This window comes from Elaeis guineensis, chromosome 4 (assembly GCF_000442705.2).
Source record: "Elaeis guineensis isolate ETL-2024a chromosome 4, EG11, whole genome shotgun sequence".
In the NCBI taxonomy this organism is placed as follows: domain Eukaryota; kingdom Viridiplantae; phylum Streptophyta; class Magnoliopsida; order Arecales; family Arecaceae; genus Elaeis; species Elaeis guineensis.
The window spans coordinates 110,418,219-110,423,873 of NC_025996.2; the positions used below are offsets into that span (position 1 = coordinate 110,418,219).

Genomic DNA, 5,655 nt, shown 5'->3' on the forward strand with positions numbered 1-5,655 from the left:
GGTAGTCTTTTCTTGGTCATCCAAAATATAGATACTTGATTGTACCCTAAATAACCATCAAGAAAATAGTAGAAACTTTGTCCTGCTAACCGTTCTAGGATTTGGTTAATGAAGGGCAATGAAAAATGGTCCTTCCTAGTAACGGCATTCAGTTTTCTATAATCTATGCATACTCGCCATCCAGATGATATGCGAGTGGGAAGTAGTTCACCTTCTTCGTTCTCAACCACAATAATACCAGATTTCTTAGGTACTACTTGAGTGGGACTGACCCATTTACTATCAAATATGGGGTAGATGATTCCAGTATCTAACCACTTTACCACCTCTTTCTTTACTACTTCACGCATGTTTGGGTTCAATCTCCTCTGCATATCTTGATGGGGTTTGGCATGTTCCTCAAAATGAATATGGTGCATGTAAATGGAGGGGTCAATTCCTTTTAAATCAACAATGGACCAACCGATAGCCTCTTTGTGTTCCTTCAGAATACCAACCAATTATGCTTCCTGATTAGGGGTCAAGTCTAATGCAATGATTGCCGGGAGGGTGTCATTGAGTCCTAGAAATACATACTTGAGCGTAGCAGGAAGGGGTTTCAATTCTAACGTAGGTGGTGATTCTAAAGATGGGACTATTGGTGTACTGGCTAATGTGGGTAATGGCTCATACTTGATTGTCCATGGAGGAGTGGTTTTATCGTGTGGTGTATCCAATAAGATGTTAACTTCTTTCATATATTCCTCAAAGTCATACACTCCAAAGTGAGCCAAGCAAGTATCTAAGGGGTCTGGTGCTAGAATTATGGGTGTTGCATCTTCTATAATATCTTCTAGTGTATCTACTTCGAAGCAACTATCCATTGATGGTCTTTGGGAAGCACCAAACACATTCAGTCTTAGTTTCTTATTCCCAAACGATACGTCCATGACTCCTGTCCTACAATTAATGCACGTATTTGCCGTAGCTAGGAAGGGTCATCCTAAGATAATGAGAATTTGTCTGGGGTTGCCATTTAATTCCATATCGAGAACCAAAAAATCAACTGGAAAGTAAAACTCATCTACCTTGACCAAGACATCCTCAAGCATTCCACGTGGTTCCTTAATTGATCTGTCGGCTAACTACAGTGTGACTGATGTGGGTTTCTGTTCTCTGAATCCAAAAATTCATACACCAAACTAGGTAAAAGATTCACACTTGCCCCTAAATCCAGAAGAGCCTTTTCAATGTGATAATCTCCTATAACACAGGAAATGATGGGGGCTCCTAGGTCCTTAAGCTTTGGAGGAGTGGCATGCTGGAAGACAGAACTAGCCTGTTCAGTGAGACATACTTTCTTTGGAATTTGTGATCTAGATTTACGTTTTTGGGTGCACAAATCCTTCAAAAATTTGGCATAAGCAGGGACCTGTTTGATTGCGTCTAGAAGGAGAAGATTAATTTGAACTTGCTTAAATAATTTCAACATCTCATCGAGTTTTTCTCCCTTCTTATCTGCAGGAATAGGGGCTTTCAGGGCATCCAAAAATGGGGCTTTAGGCAAGTAAGATGATTCCGATGCAGTTGGTTCCTTCTCTATTTTCAGGTCCTCCTTGTTCTTGGGTGATTTGGATTCGGTTAGAGGTTTAGGGTCGGTCTCATTGGTTTTACTAGTGTGTTCAATGACCTTCCCACTTCTCAGAGTCATGATTGATTTGGCATGTTCAGAAAAAGCTTCTGGGGTATTAGAACTCTCAATCACAAATTGCCCTCTTGGGTTACTCTCGGGTTGGCTAGGTAATTTTCTCCTTCCCTCCTACTGAATGCAGTCGCTAGTTGACCTATTTGGGTCTCTAGCTTAGCAATGGATTGTGTGTGAGAGTTAAGGGTCTGAGTGTTGACTTCTAATCGTTCTAGTACTTTCAGAACTTTTTCCTCAAAAGCTGAGCTGTGACCAGTAGTAGACGGTTGAGGAACATTTTAAAATTGATGGTATGGTCCATGCCTATATGTTGGGTCCTGATATTGAGGTCGAGGTGTGGCAGGACCAACCACTGGTTGTGGTCTCCAAGAAAAATTTGGATAGTTTCTCCAGTCAGGATTATAAGTGTTCGAATATGGATCGTTTCCTGGTCTGCGAGCTTGTTGGACTTGAGCTTGCTGAACCTGCTCGTGCACAAACTCAGGAAATTGAGGTGCAGCTAGGCATTCACTAACAAAATGGTTCGAACTTGCACACAATGCACAAATTTCTTGGATTGGGTTAGGTGGAATCGGGGATTGTCCAGTATTTAGAAGACGATCTAATTTTTGGGACAGTTCATCTACCTTATGATGGATATCTATGGCATTTCCTACTTCATATATTCCACCTCTCTTTGGGTTTAATATGGGTTTATCTCTAATAGAGGCAGACATATGATGTAATGAATTTTTACTTGAAATTTCAAACAGTTGCCATGCCTCATCCTCACTTTTCAGCATGAATGTCCCACCGCATGATGCATCGACCATTTGTCGATGTCTTTCAGAGAGCCCATCATAAAAATATTAGATTAACTGCCACTTGGGTATAGCATGGTGGGGATATTTTTTAATAAAGTCCTTTAATCTCTCCCATGTTTCATGAAACATTTCTCCATCTAATTAGGAAAAACTAGTTATGGCTTTTCTTATTTGATTAGTTTTTCCTATGGGAAAATATTTCTTGAGAAACTCTCCTTGCAACTGGTCCCAGGTTGATATAGTCATGGAATCCAAAGTATGTAGCCAGTATTTGGCTTTGTCCTTAAGTGAGAAAGGGAATAATTTTAACCTAAGAGCATCATCGAAGAAGTTGTGAATTTTGACAGTTGAACATATCTCAAGAAATTCTTCAAGATGTTTATAAGGGTCCTCATTACTAAGTCCATAAAATGAAGGTAACATTTGGATTATACTAGACTTAATTTCATATTAAGTGGCCTCCACAGGGGGCACTTGAATACAAGGAGAGTAGGTATATGTGGAAGGAGTAAAGTACTCCTTCAATTGCTTGGGTGGATCATTCTCCTGATTTCGGTCCATATTTTTACGTCTGTTGGCTCTAAAGGTTCTTTCTATTTCTGGATCAAAAGGTTGGATTTTTGGTCATAACGATCTCGACCAAGCATACACCTTACAATTATACTGTAGAGCAAACACAAAAAATTTTAGTTTATATATATATATATTTATAATAAGGTGAGAAAAGAATGAAGAAAATCTAAAGAGAAGAACCTAAGAATCTTAAATCTATGAAAAGGAGAAATTAGTTAATGTTTAGATGTTAATTGCAATCAACTTAAACAATCATAGACTCTCTATCCTAAGGTTAACTTAGATCTGACAGCTCCTAACTTTCAAGACTGTCTTTGAGCACTCCAAGCTCAAGACTGACTAACTGACTCGGCAGGTAAGCGTAAGATGTGGGAGGTTCCCTGCTCGTTGCTTGACCAGGTCAGTCAACGGAACCAATTGAAAACCACTTTCTTTAACCACTTCCTTAGACACCAAGCAATTAACCAATCCGCACTCGGTTCAACTCTAGAGCTTTCTTATCCTATTGAGCTCGAAATTTTTAGGGCTGACATCTAGTTGATTTTAGATTAAGGTCTAGGTTATGCAAATGCAAGGGAGTGATTTGTGGGCCAAGGAAGGGTGATCAAATCTCCACCTTATCTGATTAATGGGTTATTGCCCTTAAGATTAATTATGGAGATGAGATGCAAAGAAACAAGGTGTCCAATCAAGTTAGAAATTTTTATATTTGGGGTTACGCTATTTTAGTTAAGTGTTATGAAATGTCAATGGTTTTTTTTTTTTATTCCAACCGTGCCAAGGTCCCCGGCAATGGTGCCAAAATTTGATACATAGTCGTTGATAGCACCAAAAATAACTCTACTCACTACGTAGGTAGGATAAGTCGAGATCGTATCCTCAGAGACCTTGGGCTAAGTTGAGATTGTAAAATAAAAGAAAGAAGCGTTGTTTTTGATTTAGAAAATAAATTATCTTAAAATTGATATTATTAGAAAATAAAGAGCTCAGGAGTTTTGAATTAATTTTGCACTAGCATAGTTGTATCTCTTTTTTTAATTAAATAGATGCGATTAATCTTAAAAAAAATACCTATCTTTCCTCGGCACGCTCCGTATCCGTAGATCACGATGCGTCTTCGAAAAGTACTAGGTAAACAACTCTTCTTTCCTCGGCACGCCCCATATCCGTAGATCACGGTGCGTCTCCAAAAAGTAAAAGTTGTTCCTAATATTAATCTAACAAGAAAGCATAAATAAAAGCATATGAAGGAGAGCAAATAAAGAACTCATGACGATTTAAATAAAAAGCATAATCTTTATTGCATATAAAGAAATACAAGAAAGTTTAGAATAATAAACTATCTCTGTGTCATTACAAAATTTCTTCTCCACTCCCGAGACTGCTAGCCTAGCTGCTCATAAAGTAGTCCCTTTCTATCCCTCTATGCAAGGCTCTAGAAGAATTTTTGGGCTCCCCCTCCAATGGGAGTACAAAAGTCTTTTTATAGGTGTTAGGAGGGAGGAGTTTTACATGATTTTTTGATGTGGGACTAAAGAAAATATAAATCTTTTTTCTCAAAATATTTTTAAATATTAATTTTTTTCCTTTAATAAGCATCTGTTCGACCGCCGTTAAAAACTCCCTGCGAACCCGTCTACCGCGCGCCCACTCACCGTGCGCCCACACCCGCACGATGCCGCACCCGTGCCCGTGCTCGCGCCCACGCCGCATCCATGCCGCGTCCGCCCCGCGTCCACACGCTCGCGCGCGCACTCTCACGCCCACTCGCGCGCCCAGGAGTATTCCACGTGAAACAACTTTTTCATATTCCAAAAAGAAACTTTTGTTTCTTCACAATGACATCTATATCCTTTTGGATTCCTTGCATAGTATCTTCATTTTCTATAATACCATATGCATCCTTCTTTTATTTTAATTTTATTTTAAGTCCAAATTTCTTCAAACTTGTGTCTTTTTGATCTATGAATCGGACTCTTTGTATCGCGATCATCTTTCCTATAAAACATAAAAAGAAGCATCAAATTCTTAATAAATAAAATAAATTAAATATAATTTTTTACTTTAAATGACTTAAATTAAGTGTTTATCAGGCATCGTTGGAGAAGAAAGCATGCTCAGTGATCAGAGGATGTTTGGTGGATGCAGCGTTGTATTCGGTGCTGGAAGAAAAGACCCCGAAGGGCCTTTGGTCGAAGTTGCACACCATGTATATGGGGAAGAATATGTGCAACAAGCTGATGCTGAAGAAGAAGTTGTACGGTCTTCAGATGCAGGAGGGATTTGATGTGATTGGCCACATTCAGAGGTTCGACCCGTTGTGCACGGAGTTGATGAATATCGGGGTGAAGCTGGATGAGGAGGATAAGTCCCTGTTGCTTTTGTGTTCACTACCAGGATCATATGACTCTTTGGTGACTACACTGCTCTACGGCAAAGAGACTCTGGAGTATGAGGACATGGTCTCGGTGCTGAGGTCGAATGAGCAGAGAGAAAAGTTGACCAGAGATCAGGCTCCCCAGGAGGGTTTGGCAGTAGGGGAGAGGACAGGCAGAGGCAGAGGCAGAAGCAAGTCCAGGGGGCAGTCCAAGTCCA

The 5,655-nt window shown here is 39.8% G+C and overlaps 1 non-coding gene across 1 annotated transcript; it reads left to right on the forward strand.

Moving 5' to 3' along the window:
• Window positions 1-2,554: 2,554 nt before the first annotated feature.
• On the forward strand, window positions 2,555-2,660 carry LOC140857687 (small nucleolar RNA R71). Its single transcript, XR_012141179.1, has one exon. It is a non-coding gene; the product is annotated as a small nucleolar RNA R71 (small nucleolar RNA).
• Window positions 2,661-5,655: the final 2,995 nt, after the last annotated feature.